The sequence below is a fragment of the Macaca thibetana genome, chromosome X, assembly GCF_024542745.1.
Source record: "Macaca thibetana thibetana isolate TM-01 chromosome X, ASM2454274v1, whole genome shotgun sequence".
Taxonomy (NCBI): Eukaryota; Metazoa; Chordata; class Mammalia; order Primates; family Cercopithecidae; genus Macaca; species Macaca thibetana.
The window spans coordinates 131,522,101-131,531,788 of record NC_065598.1 but is presented as its reverse complement, the minus strand read 5'-3'; the positions used below and the strand labels follow the sequence as shown (position 1 = coordinate 131,531,788).

General features: G+C 43.9%; 1 long non-coding RNA gene across 1 annotated transcript; it reads right to left on the bottom strand.

The window, feature by feature from the left end:
* Nucleotides 1-563: 563 nt before the first annotated feature.
* On the bottom strand, nt 564-3,333 carry LOC126946645 (uncharacterized). The gene is made up of 2 exons (XR_007722729.1): nt 3,186-3,333; nt 564-899 (listed from the first exon to the last, which is right to left on the bottom strand). It is a non-coding gene; the product is annotated as an uncharacterized LOC126946645 (long non-coding RNA).
* Between the last annotated feature and the right edge of the window lie 6,355 nt (nt 3,334-9,688).

Sequence of the window (9,688 nt, the reverse complement as noted above, 5' to 3'; positions counted from 1 at the left end):
TATATTTATTTTTGACTAAATAATACATTCACATGGTCTAAAATGTAAATGAAAGAGTATGAAAGCGGATGTAATGCAGTCTTTTTCCCCATCTCTTCCTTTCAGTCTTCCATTGTTAACCAGTGTTGTCAGTTTCTTATGTATCTTCCTGGGATGCTTTTATGCACCTTCAAGCAAATACATAGATATTCCCTTTCAGCCTTTTAACACACAGCAGTATATAACACATTGTTCTACATCTTAACAATATATCTTGGAAATTGTTCTAGGTCAGCAAAACACTTCTTTATTCTCTATTTTTTTTTTTACAACTTCATAGTATCCCATTACATGAATGATGATGTACTACACATTTTTTAACTAGTCCCTTATTGATGAACATTTAGGTTGTTTCCAATCATATGATATTTTTAAATGCTGTAACAAATAACCTTGTACTTACTCATTTTTAAAAGCTTTTTTTTTTCAGACATTTTCATGGGCTCTGGAAAGGCTAAAATTTACATATATTTTAACACTGACCAATCAACTTTTATCCTAAACACATTACACTTCAAGAAAGATGATGTATGGGCTATTGTTTATTTTCCATTAGTGAGATTGATGCACAGTAAATTTGTGTTATACGCCCTCTTCAAAGCCAGACATCACATTTTAAAGTGTCCAATGCAAAGTCCGATCTAACATTAAGGATTTTAGCTGCACCATGTGTGTTTCTTCATGTGGATCTGTGGCAGAAAGCTGAAGATGATGTGATCTCTGGTACCTCCACTTGGAATACTGCATTTGTTGGCTAGATTGGAAAGAAGCAACTTCAAGAGACGCTTCTTTGAATCAGTTCATTTGTTCACATCAACATTCACCGAGTGCCTACTGTAAGCCAGATGCTGAGCTGGACCCTGGGGATACAAAGAAAAAGATGACAGTCCCTGCTTTGACAGGAGCTTCCAGTTCAGAGAAGCTGAACAATACATGAGCAGACAGACAACCATAAATGGTGTGAAAAGCACCACTGTCGAAGTGAACACAGAATGCTGTGGGAACAAGAAGGAGGAGTACCTATACACCCAGGGGTGGGGCAGGGTAGGGTGGGATAGGATGTATATTTGCGAAGCCTCTCTAGAAGCAAAGACACCTGTCATAACTTTGCATCCTGTCTTGCAGCACTCCACTGACAAATCTCAACATTCAGTGTCTATCTGCTGTCCTCGGCCTTTCTAGTCTGGAATCTTCCATCCTTTTCCATTCTGCAGAAGTCTTCTAGTTGGTTACGTTTATTCTGGCACTCCAATGGCTCAGGAAGAGTAACATAGGAGGGGTGTGGGGATAATCATCTCCAGCATAGATGAGTGTGGTTGGGAATGGGGATGGTGGGTGTGTTGATCTGGTTTCTGGTATTAGTTTTGATAGTGTGACCAGAATCCTCAGTCTCTCTTTCTAACAGATGCCTACCTCCATCCCAGGTTCCCAAGGTGAGCTCTCTTGCTACATGTCCACTCCAGAGTTGTATCCTAGAGGCAGGATTCTGTCCCCTCACCACTGCCACACACTCCCCACCCCAAACACAGCAGGAGAATCATGCTTTGAAGGGAATTCTAGAAGAAATTTCTAGTCATAAGTGGGCTCTTGCGTGCTGTTGTAACCCTTGTATGACTCTAACACCTATTGCTGTGAGTTTAGCCAAACAAACAAACAACAACAAAAAACAACAAATCCATAAGTTCCCCACCCCGTCTCTCTATATAATTCCAAAAGGTTCTCCCATTGATGTTTCCTATGGCAAGACTGTCTGAGGGGCCTTGTGGCTAACATTGAGTAGTCAATATCCTTTCAGTAAGTATGTTCCCAGCATTTGGCAAGCACTAGGCTCTCTGATAGGTCTGGGAATCCAAAATGAAAAAGACAGAGCTGCTAGTTAAGGGGATACAAAAGCCAGAGTGGACTACAGTGCACTGGGTAAGCACCCACAGTAGAGAATTGCAGGGGTTTTGGGAGCATGCAGAAGGAGTGAAGGTGAAGAGGCGACAGACTCAGGGAAGACTTCTTGGAAGAGGAATCCCTGAGGGAATTTTCTGGGTCAGGAAAGAATACATTCCAGGTACAGGAAATAGCATGTGGAAGAACCCACAGGCCGTAACTCATGGGCTCATTCTTCTCTTAGAGTTGCAGGCTTAGGATCAAAGCCTTCCTCTTGTCTCTGTACAGCACCTCAGGTTCTCCAGTCAACCCTTAATGTGGAACATGAAATATCAGGTTTTTAAAGAACAAAAAAATTCCCTTTCTTCCACGGTGAAGAGTCTCAGGGATGGTGTGCTCTGCAGGTGGGTACACAGTTGGCACTTGTTTTCCTTCAAATATCAGCCTGACATGATTGAACATTTAAGACTTGTCTGTGTGGTTCTAGTCCATTTTTTAAACCTCCCTTGCTTTAGTCTCAGCCTGCCTTTTTTTTTTTTTTTTTTTTTGAGACAGAGTCTTGCTGTGTCGCCCAGGCTAGAGTGCAATGGCGCATTCTCGGCTCACTGCAATGTCCGTCTCCTGGGTTCAAGTGATTCTCCTGTCTCAGCCTCCTGAGTAGCTGGGATTATAGGTATGCACCACCACGCCTGGCTCATTTTTATACTTTTAGTAGAGACAGGGTTTCACCATGCTGGCCAGACTGGTCTGGAACTTCTGGCCTCAAATGATCTGCCCACCTTGGTCTCCCAAACTGTTGGGATTACAGGCGTGAGTCACCATGCCTGGCCTCAGCCTACTTTCTGAATCTCCCCTAGAGCACCAGAACTTTAGTAGGCTAGCCCCTGGCTCCACTGCCCAGAAACCCCTCTCCACAGCCTTTCCCTGCCTACCCTGCAATTTACCTCTACCATGATCCTTCTTCTTGACTTAACTCGTTCAGGGCTCTCTCCTCTCTTTTCAACTTCTAACTGCTGCCCTCTTTAGTTCGGACCCCAGGCTTGAGCAGTCTCTGTCTCTCTGATTCTTCCTGAGGTCTGCTGCTGACAATCCCTTGGGGGCTGTTTGTGAAATGCGCCCTCTGCTTCTAACTCATCTCCTAGGTATCCTCACAGGAGACTGCCTTCTTAGTGGGGGCCTGACTCAGAAGACCTCTAGTTCTCCCACAGTGTATTCTGGGGCCAGGTCCGCTGTTTCTCACCGAGGCTTGGAGAAAGGCAATGACTTACCATGGTCATGCAGCATGTTAGCGGCAGAGGTGAGACTACCCCAGGCCTCCTGACTTCCAGCCCAGTAGTCTTTTCCAGGAATCAAGCTGCCTCTCGGAAGACTCAGGTCTTCTAGCCAGCATCAGCTCCCACCCACTGACTGCACTGTGCACCCATCTCTGTTAGCACTTCCTTCCTGAGCCACTCTATTAAAACCGAAGCTGGCCCGTCCAGGCTTCTGACTCAGCAGCCCCGCAAAGAACATCCAGCCATGTCTGCATCTGATTAAGGAAACGCTAGGGGCAGGAAATTTTTTTTTTTTCCTGATTGAGTTGAGGAGTGCAAAAAGAGGTGGAGAGATTCAGTAAAATAGTTAAGATTTGAGAAGAAGGTAATCTCTCAGCACAAGATGTACCACAGGGACCACAGGGGTGGAAGAGAAGTGGAAGGCCTTTATCAAAAGATTTAGAATTACCAGTTAAATACATTTGGTACAGAAGGATATTTACTGGCTTAGAAGGACCCCTGTGATACACTGATAGCGCAAATATCATGGCGGAAATAGGATGTTCCCAGTTTTTTGTTTTGTTTTGTTTTGTTTTTGATGGAGTTTCACTCTTGTTGCCCAGGCTGGAGTGCAATGGCGCGATCTCGGCTCACTGCAACCTCCACCTCCCAGATTCAAGTGATTCTTCGGCCTCAGCCTCCCGAGTAGCTGGGATTACAGGCACCTGCCACCATGCCTGGCTAATTTTTGTACTTTTAGTAGATACGGGGTTTCGCCATGTTGGCCAGGTTGGTCTTGAACTCCTAACCTCAGGCGGTCCACCTGCCTCGGCCTCTCAAAGTGCTGGGATTACAGGCATGAGCCACTGCAACTGGCCCAGTTCCAGTTTTGTAAAAATAAGTTGAGAGTGTCCCCAAAGTGCTTATGAGTAGCAGCTAAAAGTTCCCCTCCATGCTCTGCACCCATGTTAATTTTTGCCCACAGGTAGATAATTGGAAAACAATTACCACAACCTTTAATAGCTATTGTGGCAAGGGTGTTCCCTTGTGAATAAGTGGAGTTGGGAATCTTTCTTCATCACAATGCCCCACGGTGAGCTGCACCATCTTGGTAAGCATGGACCTGCGACAGTTTCCACTAGATCTCTTCCACATAGAACTCAATAGCCCCTCTCTTTGACATCAAGATGTTTTCTGACTGTGAGGAGGACATCCTGGTACTCCTTGCCACAAGGTGACTGATGCTTGGAGCCCTGTCTCTCCCCTGACATCGGGGAACCAACCACATCTGAAGCAGTTTCAAATAAGCAGTGGGGTTGTTATCTGTTCTGGGTTGAACAGTGTTCCCCTTCCCAAATTCATGTCCATGTGGAACCTGTGAATGTGACTTTTTTGCAGGGGAAATACTTTGCAAATGTAATAGGGAAATTAATATAAGGTCATACTGAATTAGGGTGGACCCTAATTCAATAACTAGTGATCTTATAAGAAGAGGGAAATTTGAACACAGACAAACACAGAGGGAAAACAGTCACGCAAAGACAGAGGCAGGGATTGGAGAGATGTGTCTACAAGCCACAGAACATCAAGGATTGCTGGCAACCATCAGAAGCTAGGAAGAAACAAGGAAAGACCCTCCCCTAGATCCTTTAGAGAGAGCATGGCCCTGTCAACACCTTCAAGTTCAGACTTCTGGCCTCCAAGACTGTAAAAGAATACATTTCTGTAGTTTTAAGCTCCCCAGTTTGTAGTAATTTGTTATGGCAGCCCTTGGAAACTAATACAACACTTCTGTAGAAGAAACCGGTTCCATCTCTTGAAATGCTGCTCCAGTCATGACCTGAGCAGAAAGGTGCTCATCAGCACAGGACACACAGCCAAGTGGAGGAACCGCATGGCTCTTTGATTATGCTCTACACTCATCTACATGTGCATACAGAAACAAGTCTGCAAGGTACCACAAGACTTGTGTCTGGGAGATAGGTTCTGGGGTATCTTTACCTTTTTGCTTTAACTTGTCTATATTTTTGAAGTTTCCCACAATGAATATGTGCTACTTGTATAAAAAACATGTATTTATAGCTATATCTACCCATCATCTATCTATCTATCTATCTATCTATCTATCTATCTATTTACCTATCTATCTGTCTGTCTGTCTGTCTATCTATCTATCTTTAAGTGTGATAAAAGCAAACTCTTCTGGAGAATTATCTTCTGCCACTAGGAACATTTTTGTTCAGGCCAGGCTGTTGTGCTCTGCAGAAGGCAAGCAGGGCTGCTGAAGGGGTCCTGCTCTCTTTCCAATCTCTGTCCTTCCACAACCTGGCCCCCAGCCCCAGGTAAGAGTTAGCTAGTTCCTAAAGCTGGACTCTCACATCATCTACAAGGAGGCTTCTACGTAGGGTGGTTCAAGGCGGGACTGGAAAAGGCTCTTTGTCTAAAAATAGTGACACTCGGCAAAAAGATCCAGGGACAAGGGAAGGGCAGGCCGAATGATTTGGGACTGGGACAAGGAACAGGACACAGCAAAAAATATTCAGGGACAAGGTAGTGGAAAGGTGCATGGACAGTTTAGGAATAGAACAAGAGGAGTACAGAAAGTGTCCAAAAACAAGTCAGGAAGGAAAATCTTGGTGAAACAAATGGGAAAAAGGAAGGTGGGAGTAGTGTAGGCAAAAAAGTCTTGTCCTCCCCACCCAACCACTGCCCCGCCCCAGACCAACCCTCCTTCACACACTTTCTCCTCAGGATAACCTCCCACTTCCCCCACACAGGTGGCATCTTCCCACCTGGAGGCTGTGTCCAGGTCTTCTAAAGGACAAGCTTTGTACAGAGGGGCAGGCTCCCTCCCCAAATGTCCTTTTTAAGTGCAAATCCTCCTGGGAAAGCTGTCAGGGAGTAAATTTCCAGGAAGCCCTAAAGCTGCCCCTTCCCCTGCCTGGGAGGGTGGGGATGGGGCTACTCTCAGTGCTGGCAAGGACTGAGTTGGGAGAAGCTGGGGAATTTGAGAAGCGGAGGGAGTTCAGGGGGCCTCCGAGGGCTGGGGTTAGGGGGCAGAGCTCTGGGGACTTTGAGGATTTCACAGTCCTTCTCTCCCCTGGCCCTCTTCCACACACCCCAGGATGGGAAGAGGAAGCTTAAGGAGGATTAAGGGCCAACTAATTATAGGTAAGGAAGTTACCTTAAAAAACCAAACTCACAGCACTATCTCAAGGGCCATGTCTGGCTAGTTTACTAGACAAGGGGAGCGGTGTGGTTTTGATAGCAGGAGAGCACACATTTCTGAGTCCAGGTAGACCCACAGGTATTTGGGGAAAGGAAGTCTCCTGGAGACTTTGAGCTATACCGGTGGGGAGTCACGAGGGTGTTTTTCTTCTCTTCCAACATTGCATACCGCTGTCCCCAGCCTTCGATGGGTTCGCAGCACTAGTAATCACTAGGTACAAAATGCCAATCCGGGATTTTACTCATGTGGCTGAACTCAAGAATTAACGCATTTCGTCATTTTTCAATGCTCCTATTTCCATCCTTCTTAACGAAAACTTATCTCAAAATCCTCTTCCACCTGGGAGCACAATGCTTATTTGCAGCTTAGGACACATAAGGATTTTCTGTCACTGGGATGAGATTTGGGAATATCCTTCACAGAGTGAGTGAACTGTAAAAAATACTGCATTTTCAAAGTTAGCTCCTCTGAAACCGGAAATGTCAACAGAGCTGACTTAGTGCTAATACTTTCTCTTACTCCTGTAAGAAAGAGGAAAGACTGTGCTAGAGTTAGCAGTGATGTGCGAAAACCACAGTAGAGGTTTTGTGAAGAAGAGCATTTGTGGCTTTTGCACAAGTTATTCCTAAACCAAGGCTGGGGACGGCATATGACACTTTTCAAAGTAGCTTCTTGATTGGTATTTCACTGAAATAAAGATCTTTCAGCAAGACCGGAAAGCCAAAAATCTACGTTTCATGACCTCTACAGGAAAGTAATAGTTGCATTGTGGAACATTCTAGAATGGCAGGCTCAAACCATGGCCCGGAAGAACTGTAGGCTTTTGGGGGGTGGGAGGGGGGTGAGGCAGGGAAAATCTAATTCCCAATAAAGGTTTCTGATCGGTTTCCACTCACTCTCCCCACCCCCTCACCTAGTTCTGTGGCTCTTCTCCAGCCACCTTCTCTAGCACAGAGGCTCCTATTAAATAGCTGGGAAAGAGAAGGTAGAAGAAACAAAGAAGAACAATTAATGCTAATCTCAGGAAGTCCATAACACTTTTAACTCAAATGTTGCTTGCATATGCAAATAATTTGCATCAGGTACCCAATTATACTGTGAGTGTTCCAAAGTATGTCATGCACCTAGATGTGGCCCTGGAAAAAGTCACTGCTGTTTTGTAATTAACCCAGACTTGTATAAGAAGAAAAGAGGGATTTACCAGGTAAACATATGTTTATCACTATTAATAAAAGTGAATGAGAAGAGGAAAGAAACAGCCTAATGGAGTAAAATGAATATCTTTGCCTCTTTGGGCTGATTTAAGTCCCTATGGAATAAACTAGTATTTTTAATGTCCAGAGAAAACTGTGTTTTTTTGTTTTTTTGTTTTTTTTTTTGTAAGACAGAGTCTCACTCTGTCACCCAGGCTGGAGTGCAGTGGCATGATCTCGGCTCACTGCAACCTCCACCTCCTGGATTCAAGCAATTATCTTGCCTCAGCCTCCTGAGTAGCTGGGATTACAGGCCACACCACCACACCTGGCCAATTTTTGTATTTTTAGTAGAGACAGGGTTTTGCCATGTTGGCCAGGCTGGTCTCGAACTCCTGACGTCAGGTGATCCACCCAGCTCAGCCTCCCAAAGTGCTGGGATTACAGGCGTGAGCCACGGTGCCTGGCCCAAACAAGGAGTGTTTTTAAATAGCCAATTCTCCTAAATAACATCAGGCTGAGGCAGTTTCATTCATGAATTCTTTCAAACTTTCAAGGAACAAGTAATTTTGATACTTTTTCGAATGTTCTAGAACAGAGAAAAACAAAAAAAATTCTCATTAAAAAAAATCAAATCCAGCATATCAAAATCTGACAAAGAGCATAAAAATTAAGCTGCCTGCAGTCTTACACATAAATATTTATTGAAAATACGCCAAGTAAAATATTAGTAAATGGAGTCTAGCAGTATGTGAACAGAGTCATACCTTCACCAAGGGGGACCCATTCAAGTAATAAGAGGATAGTTTAATGTTAGAAAATTCATTAATCTAATTCACTTAACAGAACAAAGAAAAAACATTATTGTGATAAATGGTGAAATAGCAAACAATTCAACAATAATTCTTGGTGATGTTTTCAGAAAAGGAAGAATGGCAACGTTCTTCATTCCTAAGATGAATTAATATTTCTATCTTACTATCCTTATAACTTCAGGCATGTCACTTACTCTTTGTGCCTCCGTTTCCTCATATTTAAATAGGGATGCTTCTCAGTATTGTAAGGATTCAATAATACATTTGTAAAGTGGTATCACACTACACCCAATTCCCCCCATCCTCTCACCACCTTATTTTCTCACCTATGTAATGCCTATTAAACTGTGTGGAACACACTAAGGGAGGTGATATACTATCATTTTTCTGTTTTCCTGTGTTTTCTTCACTTGCATCAGTGAATGTGGAGTGTTTTACTGCTGCACTGGCTTATGTTTATTAATGCATGGTGTCAAAGTCAAATAAAAATATAGAGTCAAATATCTAAAACAAAACATTTTATTTGGAAAGCAAAATTGCAATTTTGGGCATACATGCAGACTGGGTTGGCCTTCGGTGTGTCCAAAGAACAAAGAGAAGGTTGGGGGTTTTAGTAGAAAGAGAGGCCAGGCATGGTGGTGTGCACCTGTTGTCCCAGGCACTCGGGAGGCTGAGGTGGAAGGATCACTTGAGCCCAGGAAGTTGAGCCTGCAGTGAGCTATGATCGCACCACTGCATTCCAGCCTGGGTGTCAGGGGAAGACTCTGTCTCAAAAAGTTAAAGAGAGAGGGAGAGAGAGAGAGAGAGAGAGAGAGAGAGAGAGACATGTTACATATTATTTTGAAAGAAAACTCATTGGAACTAGCGAAAGTTTTGGGAGTGGGCAAGCTCTGATCAGTGAGTGATGGCAGTGGATAAAACTGGTCTTAGGGTTATGGCAGGTCATTTTGGTAGCTGGCTTGTGGCATAATCTCTGGGCAGGTGCTTACTCCATGGTCTCTCAACTCTAGCTGGGTATGACAAGATAACTCCAATTCTCCAATTCATAGAATCAATTTTCACAATAGTTTTATAAACAAAGTAACATTCTTCCTGACCACTTAGGCATTTGGACTACCTCCATGCTACTCCTAGACTCCCTTAAAGTAAGATTGTATTAAATGGCTTCGTTGATTGTAATAACCCAATGGTTCTCAGCCCTGTTTGCACATTAGAATCACCTGAACAAGTTCCTCAGGTGATTCTATTGGGTATCTAGAATTGCAAACTGATAAAGTTGTC